The sequence below is a fragment of the Sarcophilus harrisii genome, chromosome 3 (genome assembly GCF_902635505.1).
Source record: "Sarcophilus harrisii chromosome 3, mSarHar1.11, whole genome shotgun sequence".
Taxonomy (NCBI): Eukaryota; Metazoa; Chordata; class Mammalia; order Dasyuromorphia; family Dasyuridae; genus Sarcophilus; species Sarcophilus harrisii.
In genome coordinates this window covers 31,912,779-31,928,900 of record NC_045428.1, presented here as the reverse complement: position 1 = coordinate 31,928,900, position 16,122 = coordinate 31,912,779, and the positions used below count along the sequence as shown (strand labels likewise).

The following is a 16,122-nucleotide window of genomic DNA, read 5'->3' as shown; positions in this document are numbered from 1 at the left end:
TGCACACTTCTATATATACATGAAAAATCACACCTACATATGCACAATACCACTACACATAAACATGTATACATATAAACATATATACATGTATATGTATGTGGAGTATATATGTGTATGCATGTGCAGCAGCTAGGTGCCTCAATGAATAGAATTTCTGGGTCTGGACTCAGCAATACTGAAATTCAAATCTGACCTCAGGCACTAGCTCCACAATCCTGGGCAACTCAAGTAAGCTGTTTGCCTTAATCCATTGGAGAATGAAGTAGCAAACCATCCAGTATCTTTGCCAAGAAAACCCCATGGACAGTATGGTCCAGGGGGTCACAAAGAGTAGGAAATGACAATGCCAAAAACAATATATGTAGGAATATATATATGGACAAACTCATATGCCATGTGTAAAAGTGATAAATCAATCATTCCAAGGAAAATATTCCCTCCCCCTCTCCTTCCCCCTCTGTCTTCTCCCTTTCTCTGTCCCTCTATTTCTTTTTTTTTCTTGCTGAGGCAATTGGGGTTAAGTGACTTGCCCAGAGTCACTTAGCCAGGAAGTATTAAGTGAATGAGGTCACATTTGAGTCCAGGTCTTCCTGACTTCAGGGCTGGTGCTCTATCCACTACACCAACTAGCTGCCCCCAAAATACTTATTTCTAAACAAACAAACAAACAAAAAATATATAATTGTTGCTGGCACTACTGCTCCAATAACCAATTTCTTTTGTTTTGTTTTGTTTTGTTTTTTAAAGAATACTCAGTATATCCTTTAATGTGTCTGTGATCTAAACACTAGAGTATTCCTTCCAACAAGGCCATACTCACAAATCCTTTATGATGCTTTTTCATGCTATTCCACAGTTTCTATATCCAACTTCATGTGCTGATACCTTTCTTCTCTTTCCTTTGATGTGCTAAGAATTTACGTAAACTTCTTACCAAGTGACCAGGCCCTCATTCTTTTTCTTGCACACTTACATTCTGCTGATGTCCTTCTTTCACCTTAGATTTCTTAAAATCTCTACTTCTCCCAGAAACAGAGGTTCATTTTAAATACATCATTCTACTGCATTTGTTCCATGGCTACAGGTCATAGACTATATTCCAGTTTCTCCGAAGGTAATAATGATATCAGAAGAAAGAGTGGGTGTGAGTCAACAGGAACACAGAATAGGAACTTCAGAGAAAGAAAGATACCATGATTAATCCTAGGGTTGATCATTGGTAAGATTAATGCTTTCCTCCATACTAGGAAGTTTCTTCCCCTGAGCATGTAAAAGTAGATGTGAGGATGGAGATCCTCCCGGGTAGGGAGAAGGAAGATAAAGATCTTGTTTCACTTGTCCCTTGCAACTTTCTGTCATAGAATTAAAAACTTAGTTTCAAGGCTAATGACTTCTCTTATTGGTGGCCTCTGGCTAACTGCACCTCTCCATTAACATACATAAAGGAACCAGATGGAGTGAGCACCTACATTGGTGTTTCCACAGGAGAAGGGAGTATCCAGGGGCATGCCTTCATGGACTACTACATAACTTGTTGGAATCAGGAATATTAAGGCCTTTTGGGAAATTACTTTGGCTCATTCTAAGAAGAAAATAGCTTTCTTTCTTTCTCCCAAGTCTTGTAACAGCACAGGAAATATCTCTCTGTGGATTCACAACAAATTAGAAAATTGGATACTATTTATTGCATTTCATTTTGCCCATAATCATAGAAATTAAAGACACTCTGCCATATTAATACCTTATGGCATAGCTACCGGGTACCCACACCTTACAGTGTAGATTGGCCTTTGTTCAGACCATTGAGCAGTAAATGACTTGCCTGACTAACTGAACTATCAAATGCCAGAGGAGACATTTGAAATCAGGTTCTCTTAATTCCACGGTGAGCAATGTATAATGTGTTGCTTGGCAAGTAATACTCATACTCGTAACTGTTCCTTGATTCTTTTGTTAAATTATGTAGAATGTGAAACTAATTTGAAAACATTCTCTATCATGTAACACTTCAATAAGAGCACACGCTTAAAGAAAACTGTCTTTTTCTAATAAGAAATTTTAAAAGTTGCCAAACAAAAATTGATAATTTGTAAAAATGCTAATACTGCTTAAAATAAATTCATTAGATTGAAAGTCATGACTATGCATTGCTCTATAAAACCTCTCCATACCCTTAACAGCTGTGAGATGTTTCCTAATTTCCTCTTTAAAATTATAATAACATTATTTCAAGAAGGTTCCTTTGCTATGACTACCCTTATAATTGAGGATTAATCATGTTGCCAATGGAGTGTACAACTGTTATGATACAAACAGCATCAACCTTGTAATTAACCATAGATAAAATCCTGGAACAGAACACTGATAAGGGACTTTAGGTTAGTAGCTCTTTGATAACAAAAGGGGGCTGTAACTAGGTTAAGGTAGCTTGGACAAGGAACCAGAGTGCTATGACTTAAGGGGCACGAATATTTAATATATATATATATTTTTAAGTTTGGATAATTGTATTAGCATTTTTAGTTCTTCAGTATCAAAGAAACAATTGAACATAGCAGCTAGTTACCAAGAATAATGGGTTAAAATGATAAAAAAAAAAGAATAATGGATTAATATGGAAATTAATCTCAATAGTACCTTTCCTCCTCACTTTGATTCTTTCTCTAACTGAAATTTTTTGCCAAGCTCTACTCCAATTTTCCCCAATATAATGCCCGAATGGAGTTACTGCTAATGTTGTCAGAGGAACTAAGGTTGAAATTTGACAATGCCAGGACATTTTCACTCTATTCATTACTTCTCCATCACCATTAGAAAATTGGATTTAATCCCTGTATTCCCCCTCAGCTTTAATAGGCCAATTTAGATTTTATTCTGCTTGGTTGCAGGCTTTCACAGCACTCTTCACATATCCCCAATGTAGCTTCTACCCCCACTCTCACTATCATCATACTCATGCTTTCCAGACTCCCTTTATTTGTTGTCTTTTCTCTGAGACTTTAAGCTCTATGAGCGCAGGGGATGTCCTTTGATTTGTATTCCCAGCCCCTATTTTTATATTTATTTCCAACACTTTATATTAAGTGTTTATTATGTGCATAGTAAGACCTTCACAAATCCTTTTGTATATCATCTAAGTATCTGCCAATTATTTTCTGTATAAATCTGGGCAAGTCATTTTACTTCCCCAGGCTTCTGTTTTAGCAGCTCCAAAATAATGGACTTGGAGACAATAAAGTTTGTTTTTTTTTTTTTCCCACCTCCAAATCTATAAAAAAAGGCCAGTTCCAACGGTCTCCTAATGGAGAGAGCCATGGACACCCAGAGAGAGGATGGTGTGTGCTGAGTGTGGATCACAACATAGTATTTTCAGTTTTTTGTTACTTGCTTGCATTCTGTTTTCTTTCTCATTTTTTCCCCTTTTGATCTGGTTTTTCTTGTGCAGCATGACAATTGTGGAAATATGTACAGAAGAATTGTACATGTTTAACACATAGTGGATTACTTGCTGTCTAAGGAAGGCAGGGAGAGAGGGAGAAAAACAATTGGGGACACAAGGCTTTGCAAGGGTGAATGTTGAAAACTATGTGTATGTTTTAAAAATAAAAAGCTTTAAAAATACATATATCTATGAAAAAATTAAAAAGCAATTCTATGTCAAAGTCGAATGGTCAAATTTCTAAATAATTACTGATGTCTTATAGAATCAATTTTTTTGATTGTATCTCTCTTTGACAATATTTTGTTCCGCTTTATGTCTTTCTTTAAGTACTTAAATTTTTATTGAAGGATTCCAGACACTTTAAGGTCATTAGCATATCACAGCCTTATTTCTTTCTAATAGCTTTAAACCTCACTAGCATTCTGCTGAAAATGTGGAAGTTTAATTCCTTCTCACCAGTTGCTGTGTTTTTATTGTTCGCATTTGCTTTATCAAACTGTGGTTGTGTGAACACAAGCAACCAACAACCCTCTCCAACAACCCCTTTAACCACTACTCTATCCTTTCAGGCAATCCTAAGATATTCTTCCTCTGGCTACATGGGCAAAATCCATTAAAAAAATTTCCTCTGTGTAGTCCCAATGATTTGTAAGTTATGACAGGTCTCAAAAAGCTCACACTTTTATATTGTCAGGGAGGGTCAACTTTAATATGCTAGAAAAATCCCTGGATAGGAAGTGACAACAAGACACCAAATTTCAGAAGCAGAAAGGTTGACTAGCTCAACCCACACATGAACAAGAATCCTTATAAAATGCTCTAATAAGTAATCCCCTAGCCTAAATTCAAAACCGCCTAGGGAGAATAAGCTACCATGTCCAAAAGTAGTTCATTCCACTTTTGGATGGCTTAAATTTTAATAACTTTGTTTTTTTAAATCCAAATCTATTTTCTCCAAAAATACTACCTCTTTGTCTACTTAGAGGCAGCATGTTATTGTGGATATTGTAGTATTGGGCTTAGAATCAGGGTAACCTGGGTTCAAATTTTGTCTTAGACTCTTAGTTGCTCTGTGTGTTTGGACAAGACACTTAGCCAACTTTGACTTCAATTTCTTCATCTATAAAATGACGGAGTTGGGATCATTGACATGAAAGGTCTGTGCTAGTTCTGAACCTAAGGACCTCTGGAGCCAAGCATAAAAGTCCAATTCCTGCACAAAACAATTAGTTGTTGAAATACTGATCATTTTCTGTCCATTTCTTCTACACCCACATCCACATCCACCAAGTCTCCTTTTCTTTAAGCTAAATATTATCTGTTAATTCAGCCAACATGCATATAGCATGATTTTGATGCCCTTCACCATCAGCCTAGAACTCTTCTGGGTGCTCAAGATTACTGATTTTTTTTTTTTTTATCATCATTATTAAACAGAATTGCCAGATTTGAATACAATATTCTAGATGGGGTTGGACCAGGACAGTATACCTTGAATTATGATGACCCTCGGTCTATACACTGCTTCTCTCAATGTAATTTAAAATCTACTTTTATTTTATCTGTCTTATACTATTGACTCATAATTTGCCAGCTTTCTATCTCTACAACAACTCTAGTCACCATCTTTGGTTTAGCCATGACTTCAACATCTTAGATACTTCAAAAAACATCTGGGAACTCTTCCAACTTCATACATTCCACAATACTGTAAAGAGCAGCACTATCCTACCGGAGCTTTAAATTCATAAAATACATGTCATATCCCACTACTCATCATCTCTCTTACCCTGCCTAAATAGCCATACCCAGATGACCAAGCCTGTTGATTTCATCTTTGTAATATCACAATATGTCCCCTTCTCTGCTTTGCATTGCCACCATTATAGTGTAGATCCTCATATCCTGGATTATCATAGTAGTTTTTTGATGGATATCCCTACTTCAAACTTCCTCCCATTCCAATTCAGCCTCTATTCAGCTACCAAGGTGATTTTCCTAAAACACAGGTCTAACAATGTCATCTCTGGGCTCGATAAATTCCAATGTCTCTCTACTGATTACAGAATCAAATATGAATTGTTACATTTCACATTCCTATATGCATTCAAAGCCATTTATAATTTATCCCACTCCTACCATTCAAGGCATCTTATATTTTACTCTCCTCCATGTAATCTGGTGACTCTGGATTACTTGCTGTTCCATGAACAAGTCACTCCATGTGTCAGAATTTTTTCTGGCTTATCCAGTAGGAGAGGAAGACTGTTCTTCCTTATCTCTGCCTACTGCCTTCCCTGACTTCATTTAAGTCCCTACTAAAATTATATCTTCCACTGGAAACTTTTCCCAACACATCTTAATCCTACTGTCTTCTGTCTTAATTATATCCTTTTATCTTACACATAACTCATTTATGTATATTTGTTGTCTCCTCCATTAGATAGTGAACTGTTAGAGGCAAGAGACTTTTTGTATCCCTAGCACTTAACACAGAGCATGACCCATAGTAGAGGTACTTAATAAACATTTATTGAGTGATTGCTTGAATCCAAGACAGACAGTACATTTATCTATGTTCAATTTCATTTCATTAGTTTTGAAAAGGTTGCTAATAGCTTATATTAATAAAGCCCTTCATAGACATTCAAATATTTATTGGAGATCATCAAACATGGGATTCACAATGACCTCATAAAAGAGCTACTTAAGATATTATTCTCTCATCTTTCAGATGAAGCCAAATAATTATGTTCGAATCCTGTTTTTCACTTAGTACTCCATGTGCTTGAACAAGTCATTTTCTTCATGGACTTCCATTTCCTTAGCTGTAAAATGGAGTATGGTCAGGAGTTGGATTAAACCATCTCTCAGATTTCTTTTCTATATATGGCTAAGAGCAATTAGCAAAGAAAATGGTGATTTTGAAAAGACAATACATGTGGCTTTATGGAGAATAGATTATGCCAGACTAACCTTATTTCCTTTCTTGACAAGATTTCTGATATGGCAGATCAGTGGAAATGATGTGATTACAGTTTACTTAGATTTTAGCAAAGGATTTGGTAAAGTACCTGGGTATATTCCTTTGATAAAAAGAAAGAGGTAGACTAGAAAATAATAATGATAAACCTAGTTGGCTTAAGAAAAAATTAAATAGCATAAAATGATCACTAATGATTCAGTGTGATTTTGGTAGGGGGTCTCCAGTGGAAGACCTCAAGGTTATAGACTTAGCACAATATCATTTAAAATACTTTTTATCAATGATTTGGATAAACATAGATGACATGCTGGTTACATTTGCAGATGGTACCAGTGAATGACAGAGTCAAAATCCAAGCCCTTGATGGTCTTCAGCATTATCCTGATCCTACTGAGATGAAATTCAATGGGAATAAATGTAAAGTTTTACATTTGTGTAAAAGAATTGGCCAAATTGTTAATTTTCCCCAAAAGACCTCAAGGTTTTAGTTGACTGCAAGTTCAATATGAGTTTGGAGAGTGATCTGTCATCCTTAAAAGCTAATATGTGATCATGGGCTGCATTGAGAGACATAACTTCCTGGGAAAAAGGAGATTAAAATCCCTTTGCACTCTACCCTAGTGAAAACATAGCAGGAGGATAGTGTTCAGTTTTGGGTGCTTCAATTTAAAGAGGAAACCAAGAAATTAGAAAGTGTCCAGAAGAGAGCAATATGAGTGGTGAAGGGACTCAGATTCATGTTGCATGAGAATCAAATAAAGCATCTGGAGTTGTTTAGCTTAGAGAAGTGAATACTCAAGAAAGAGAGAACATTTGTGCTTAAACATTAAAATCAGATCTGTCCTGTAGAAAAGGAATTGGGATTTTTCCATTTCCCATTGTTTATTTTTTTCAGTTATATCTGACTCTCTGCGACCCCATTTGGGGTTTTCTTAGCAAAAATAGTTTGATAGCTCCTTCTCCAGCTCATCTTACAGATGAGGAAACTGGGGCCAACAGGGTGAAGTGATTTGCCCAAGGTCACACAGCTAGTAAGTGTAGGAAGTAAGATTTGACCTTAGGTCTTCCCAGTTCCAGGTCCAGTACCCTATTCACTGCACAACCTAATAACTTTCCATTTTCCAAGAGAGGACAAAAGTAGAAGTAATGAAGACTGTTGGAAGTGACACATTTACTCTATATCAAGAAAGTGTCCTTTGCAATTAGAACTGTCCAAAAAAAATGTCTCTTTTAGACAGAGAACTGGGATACATTGACAGGCAATGCATTCTCTATCACTGAAAGCCTTGAGCATAGGCAGAATTGCCACTTTTCAAGGTTAGCTAAAGCTTTCTTTTTAGTATAGTCTGCATCAGATGATCACTTAAGAGCTCCTTCCCACTTCCCAAATGCTGTAAATTTTTCATTAAAGATAATGAGATATTCTCAATGATTCAATAGAGAAGTCTTCTGAGTGATGGATAAGCAACAAAGAGCATAACAAAATGTATAACTATATCTAAAATGTTTTGCAATAATTGAAGAACTATATAAATGTTATTTTTGTGGGTTTTGTTCTTATAATGTTATTTTGTTCCTACCAATTCCTATAAAAGAGAGAAAAACAATGGACCTGCTGGCCACAGTTACTGGGATAGGAATGGGAGTGATAGCATAAGACAGGGAAGTTCACAGAAAAGACAGAAAGTGAGATGGCGGTCAGTTCTCATCATGTTTTGTTTTGCTGTTGAAGGTATGATTTTCCATTGTAATTTAGTAATATGCATATATTATGTCAACTCTAATGTTAGACGGTCAGGGCTAAATTATAATTTAAATATGGTCACTGAAATCTCCTTGCCACCTACAGAATACACTCTATACTAATTGAAGTAACTAGGTCTTTTCCCTACTTGACACTATCTGATTCCCTTATTCTGTTGCAAGGTCAAAGTCAATTTGACCCATCCTGTCTTAGCTAATCAGCAGCAATGGCACTTGGCTGTTCCCTTCTGTTAAAAGTATCCACTTAAGGCTGCTGCATCTTTATGTTAACTGGAAGGGTCATGTATTACATGCAGCCAATCTGAAAGTACCATCAGTAATGATTTTAAATGTCCTGATTATTTTATTTATTTATTTATTTTGCTACTTGATTCTTAAACCTACTTAAAATTATCTATGTGGTTTAACCTTAACATTTCTTGATAAATCTTATGGAGTATCAATGGGCTTGGGATTCATTTTTCATTTAATCATTTTTTATATTTATACTGTATTCTCATTTTTTGCTTATTTTAAGTGAAACAGAAATACCTTAGAACAGTAAGGAAGGGGCACTGATACGTCATCAGGAGACTTACTTAATGACTGATTTGTTTCACCACAATTCTAGGGACATTATAATCATAGAAATCTCTACAGGAGGATTACTAGCTAGTTCATTCTATTGTATAATAAAGCATTTTAACTTTCTGGGGGATTGAAGGGAGGGATTCTGCAGTCATGAATGATAGGAAGTAAAATCTCCATGAGGTCTAAGGCCTTTATGTGAAATATAGCTCTACACACACACACACACACACACACACACCCCACATACCAAATCCTATGGTAATTTATGCTTACATACATATATATGTTAATGGCATATTATAAACAGAAGCCTCTGAGTCAAATTATTCATATCAACAGCGCTATAGCCAAATATTAATAGCCCCAAATAAAAAGAAAGAATTTTGTAATTCCTACTTGGTCCTACTTGTATTATTATCTCCCTAGAGAATCTCTAGAATTCTCAAACCAGCCAGGTGGGGAGAGGGGAAAAACTTTGGGCTTATTTCACACCCCTGTCTCTAATACTTATTAGCTGTGTGGCCATAACCAAGTTACTTCATTCTTAATTTCCATGTCTCCCAAATAACTCCTTAGTGGAAGCTGTCCTCACATTAGGAGTTTTCTGCTGATGAAATCATTAACAATATCATAAATTATTTTAGGATTGTGTAGTCTCTATAATTAGAATTATCCAAAATAGGCATTTAATAAACCACCATTATGGGAATTCATAACCTGGAGATCCATGAACTTTGAAAAAATACTTTGATCACTGTATTTCAAAATAATTTACTTCCTTTGTAATATTTTATCTTTATTTAAATATTATTCAGAGACAGGGTCCTTAGGCTTCTCCAGATTGTGAATGGGTGTATGAGACATAAAAAGGTTAAGAATCCCTGACCCACTATGTATAGTATACTCGTATACGCTCTAGCTCTCCCTCTCTCTCTATGCACACCCACCCACACGTAAGTATGTGTTATATGTATATAAACATGTGTGTACACACACAAACACACACACAAGGTTCAGAGCATCCCTTTATTTTATTATTATTCAGAAAAGGTGGATACAAAGAGAAGATCTATTGACTGAGGAATGGATAAACAAAATATGAAATATAGATATCTTGGGATATTATAATATAGAAAAATGACAATAAAAATGTAAAGAATTTTGAGAAACATAGACTGATGTATTTGGATATAGTATGAAGAAAGCAATTATATATTGTTGTCAAGGTGTGCATAATATTTACTGAGCACCCTGAAATAAGGCCTCCTCAACTTTCCCTAGCACTGACTTTTTTTTCATGATCTGAGGTGGGCACAACAGCCACATCAGGCCCACATTTTTAACTAAAAGTTTTCTTTTATTTTTATTTATTTACAAGTAGACAATACAATCATCCATACAGCAAGGATTCCTAACTTAGGGTGCATAAATCTGCATGTTTTTTCAAATATATTTGATAAATATATCTTTATCTAAATTTCTTTTGTAATCTTTGACATTTTATTTAAGGTTTCATTCTGCAAAGGAGATGCTAAGCATCAGCAGACTGACAAAGAGGTCTGAGCCACAAAAAATGTGAGGCATTCCCTCCCTTGGAAAAACCAAAACTTTGGATTTGCCAATAAAAATACAAATTTGTACTAATAAATTTCCAATACAGAAAGTAATACAATTGCTGAGTCTAGAGAGAACAAAGGAAACTCTCAGAATTAAGTAGATAATAAGTCAAAAATTAAATATATTGTTCACATAAGTATCAGGGAAGAGGAGCAATGCCTTTCATGCTTTCTAATGTTTAAACATTAACTTATTGGTATAGAAAAATAAGGCTGTCTTTCTGTCATATACTGAGAATTGACTTAAAAACATTCATAATCTAGCTACATAGTGATGCATTGTAGTGGTCAGGTAGATATTTAATAAAATGCCAAATGCTCAAAAATGACTCCGATTCAATGATAGAAAAGACTGAGATATAAAGATCTCAGAGAATTGTTTTAGCTTAGCTCCTAAGCTTCAGAAGATTAAAGAACTGGCTTTAAACTCCTCAAAGACTTTTCTAAAAAGAAGAGAAGCTCTTTGGAGGGGAAGCTTCCCCTTGAAGCGACTTGATATATAACTGGAAAATCTTTAGATTTAGTTGAAGACAAACTGGTAACACTTTAGTTCAGAGACAAAAGACTCATTCCTATAGTGCTGTGAGGTTAGTAAAGTGCTTACCTCACAATATGTTTTGAGGACAACTTGGTATCCAGCTCTTGGAAGCAAATAATTCATTGACACAAGCTAATTCCAACTCTTAAAATTCCTGGAGTGATCCCACTGCTCACCTGTATATTTGATTCTCCTTATTTTCCTCCAAAACTTAGCCAAACAGCTTCTTCATACATGAGACTTTTTCTGATCTCTCCTTTCATTTTATTATTTTGTGCCTATCTTATAATACAGGTTTTATACAAATCTTTTTTGGTTACATTCTCTCTTCCAGCCAGAGAGTAATGCCTTTGAGGGCAGTTGAGCTATTTTACTTTTACTTTCCCATCCTTAAATACTTGGAAATATGCTTAATATAGAATAGATGCTTAATGTTTGCTGAATGGTAGAATATTAATCACCTGTATGTCCCTGTCAAAGTTGCCTATGCTAAGAGTGGAGTCAAGATGATGGAGAGTAGACAGGACTTTGCCTGAGCTCTTTCTAGCTTCCCTAAGAATCAATTCCAGATCAATCCTGTCAATAGATTTTAGAGTGATAGAACCCATAGATATTTGGAGTACAACAAATTTCCAACAGAAGATATCTTGGAAGGACTTCAGGAAAGGTCTGTCTCCATTGGGCAGGAGTGGAGGGGGAAAGAGGGATACATCCCAGCATAGGCCCAGCACAGGGAGGCCCAGGGTAGAGAGGCCCTACATGTAGGGAATCTAGTGGGAGGTTCTTAGCCAAAATACAGCAGCATTGGCTACTTTGTCCTGGTCCAGAAGCCAGTGGATCAGCAGAGTAGCTGGGAACCTTAAACACAATTACAGAAAGCAAATAGTGGGACCATGAACCCTAGGACAACAAGCAGGACTTAGCCATGTTCACCCATTTTTGGAAGGAAGCCTACAGCACCTGCTCCAGGGCAGCAAAAAAACCTGTGTTGCCCTGTAAAGGAAGTTCAGACAATCTTCCCTTTGCCCTAGGAGCAGACCTCAACCTTTAAAAATGAACAACAACAACAACAAAAAAACCCAAAACAAAAAAGATCTCTGACCATAGATAGCTGTAATGGAGACAGGGAAGAATAGACCTCAAACCCTAAGAACACTAAAGGCAAAATGTCTCCAGATGAAGACTCAAAGGCTGATATGAGTTGGTTGCTAACTCAAAAGGCTCTCTTAGAAGAATTCAAAAAGAATATTACAAGACAGTTAGAATAAAAATGGGGGAAAGAAATGAGAGCTTTGTAGAGAGTTTGAAAAAGGAAATACAGAAATTGTCTAAAGAAAACAACTCCTTAAAAAAACAGATTTGGCAAAATAGAAAAAGAAAACTCCTTGAAAAACAGAATTGGTGAAATGGAAAAAGAGAACTCTTTAAAAATAGAATTGGTGAAATATTAAAAAAAAAAAATTCAATGAACAAAACAAACATTTAAAAGTCTGTCCAAATACAAAAGGAGGTTAAAAAAAAAAAAAAAAAACTAACTGAAGGAAATAATTAACTAAAAATTAGATTAAACAAATGGAAGTGAATGATTCAATTAAACATAGAGAATCAGTCAAACAAAACTTCCCCCAAAAGAAAAAAAAATAGAAGAAAAATGTTAAATATTAAATTGGAAAAATACCTGACCTGTAAAATAGATCCAGACAAGAAAATCTAAAAATTATTGGATTACCTGAAAACCATGATGAAAAAAGAGGCTAGACAACATCTTTCAAGATATTTCTAATATCCTAGAACCAGAAGGTAAAATACCCCCTGAAAGAATCTATCCATCACCTACTGAAAGAGACCACAAAATGAAAACTCCAATGAGTATTGTAGCTAAATTCTGGAACTATCAAAAGAAGGAGAAAATACAACAAGCAGCAGCAGAGGAAACAATTCAAATATCAAGGAGTCACAATCAGGACTACCCAGAACTTAGCAGCTTCCACTTTAAAAGATTGAAATCCCTGAAATATGATATCCCAAAGAACAAAGGGGATTGGACTACAGCCAAGAATCAACTATCCAGTAAAATTAAGCATTATCTTTCAGGGGAAAAGATAAACATTCAAAAAAAATCCAATTATTTTTGATGAAAAGACCTCAGCTGAACAGAAAAACAAAAAAAAATTGATCTTCAAATACAAAACTCAAGAGAAGTATAAAAGATAGAATAGGTAGGATTTTTTTTCAAGGGATATTTACATCCCTACATGGGAAGATTATATATGTAACACTTTAAGAATTGTATTTTTGTTAGAGGTATATTTAGAGGTATGTAGCTGCAATTTGACTTTATTGTGATGGTATACAAAAGAAATTAGGGATGGAAAAGGAATTGTACTGGAAGAAGAGGAAAGGAGAGGTAAAATGGGCACATGAAGACACAAAAAAGGCCTATTACAGTTGAGGGAAAGAAGGGATGAGCATTGTGTGAACCTTAATCTCATCAGATTTGGTTCAAAATGGGAATATCATATATACTGGATTAGAAACTTGTCTCATCCTCTAGGGAAGTAGGAAAGGAAAATGACACGCTAACAGAAGGAAGCAGAAGTAAAAAGGGAAAGGAATAAGAAAGTGAGGAAGGACTGAAAGAAGGGAGGGCAGATTGAGGGAGGTGGTGGCCAGAAACAAAACACTGGTGAGGAGGAAAAGGGGGAAAGAAAGAGAAAGTATATTTGGGAAAAATAGAATGGTGGGAATTACAGAGCAAATAATTTTAACTGTGAATATGAATGGGATGAACTCCCATAAAATGGGAGTAGATTGTCGAATGAGTTAAAAGTCAGAATTCTCCAATTTGTTGTTTACAAAAAATACATTTGAAGCAGAGAATATATACATACCTATTATACTTCAGCTTAAGCAGTTATCCTGCATCCCTGGAATGCTTTCCCTATTCATATGGATCTCTCAAAATCCCAATTTTCCTTAAAAGCTCAATTCAGAGATGACCTCTCTGATGTGAAGCCTTCTATAATGCAGACAGACCCAGAAATATCAGTGGCTTTCAGACCACTTACCCAGCTTCCAGACTGGTCCCATCACCAGAGGGAGGGATCTTTTTAAAGAAGGGCATATATTTTCCACCACCAGCACCACCACCAATATCAACTGCTGACCAGCTACCTTTGATGAGTAAATAAGTCCAAGAATCCTGGAAACATCAGCAGAGTCTCCTTCCCCACTCCCACAAAGACCACTGACTCTGCTTTTAAGTTGGCCCCCATAGACATAGTTTAGGGGGAAAAAAAAAAACTCCTTTTACAAAAATCTGGTAACCATCTCTATAGGACCTGCAACCTCAGCAGCCAAAATAGGTTAAGTCTGAGAAAAAAAAAATTGCAGATACCAAAGTCCTTGCCACTGTTAAATGATTCAACATCAGAAATAAGTGTAGCTTCATCAGTGGATGATACCTCCTTAAATATGGTCCACTTGGACATGCACTTTTTATATTATGTATATTATTATGGACGTTAAATTGTAATGGAAAGTTCTTGTTTATGTAGTCTCCAATAAAGTATTCTTTGAGAATGACACAGTCTTGTTTTTCTATGTGTATCACCAAATCTTAACACAGTGATTTCAATATGGTAAATCATTAATAATTAGTAATTATACATTCATCCATTCATCATCCTTATTTGTGCTCCTGATGTTTCATACTCCATCCCTAACCTGTAAGCAGAATGTAATCTCCCTGAAGCAAGAGAGGATTTCCTGTCTGTTCTTATATCTCCAAGAAATAGGATAGAGTTTTCCAAATAATAATTACTTAAAAATTGTATTAAATTGAGGTATATAATACAGGAATTATTATACGCATTTTATAGATAAGGATCGTGGGGCTCTAAGATACAAATTAATCTGTCCAATAGCATCCAGCTCTCATGTTCTCTTGACCACTCTTTGTAATCACTCTTTGTAATACTTTGTATTAAAATAATTAATGTACCAGTGGGATAAAAGGACTAGAAAATTTAAGTATAACCTAGAGCAGAAAACAGAGTGACCTACAACATCAGAAGGAATCAGTGTTAGTTCTAATCATGTCACTACCTTATTTTTGCTTGGATAAATCACTTCTCTAGGCCTAGGTTTCTTATCTATAAAATGGGAGAGGGCTGGACTAGAGAACTTTGAAGGTTTCTTCCTGCTATACTTCTCATTCTAAAAATAATTTTACCATATGGAGTTTGAGAATGCTTAATTCCTCTTTGTACCTAATCTTGGACTTGCTTCATATCCCTTCCTCATTTCCTTTATCTCTCATTAATCTGCCACTCCTAACTTCTAATAATAAGATCATGGGATTATAGACAATGGAGTTAGAGGTTTAAAGTCCAATCTTCTATATTTACATGGAACATCCATTCTTGGCTACCTCCTTAAAGGACAGCTACTCCCATTGTGTTCTTAGAATAAGCCTATGAATGCACCAGTATTATAAAGGCCTCCCCTCACCCATATACTTCTCCTTATCTTCCCCTTAACAGAGCAGATGTAATTAGCTCTTTGCAAAGGAGTTACTAAGATAGCATTGCAAGAACAGTTGCTACACAACCTGCCCACCCCCATTAGCCTACAGCATTTTTCTCACAAAACATAATGTTAATGGGAGAAAGAATGGGCTCACATTTAGACCATGAACATAGTGAGACCCAAATGTGAGCTGTAAGAGTGGCAAAGACAATATCTGGTGCTTCAGGGCCTAAAAGCCCTTTCTCTCTTTCTACTGTCCTCATAAAGTTTCCCTTGGGTGCAATACCTTTTCTTTGTAGGTAGTTCAGAAGAATTACAAGGGTCTGTTTCTTACAGGCTCTCTCTTGAGTCCATAGCTGACTCTCTTATCTTCTGCCAGGGGTCCTTATTCCTTGAAGCTCCCTCCTCCTTCAAGTGACAGACCACCTTTCTGTATCTGTGGCTCTCTGAAGTATATGTCTCTGCTATTTCTTGTTTCAAATTGCTCTCAGACTACTAAACTAAAAAAGAAAAAAACAAAAAAACTATGGAATTATTGGATGGAATGTCCCCTTCTAGAAAAAGAGCTACTTCAACAACAATACTGTATGATGATCAATTCTGATGGACATGGCTCTCTTCAACAATGACATGAACCAAATCAGTTCATTTGTTCAATAATGAAGAGAACCAG

General features: G+C 35.7%; 1 protein-coding gene across 5 annotated transcripts in view; it reads right to left on the bottom strand.

The window, feature by feature from the left end:
• The window catches only part of NLGN1 (neuroligin 1), a 1,046,258-nt gene that overhangs the window by 314,544 nt on the left and 715,592 nt on the right, over positions 1-16,122 (bottom strand). The gene's annotated exons all lie outside the window — the stretch shown is intronic.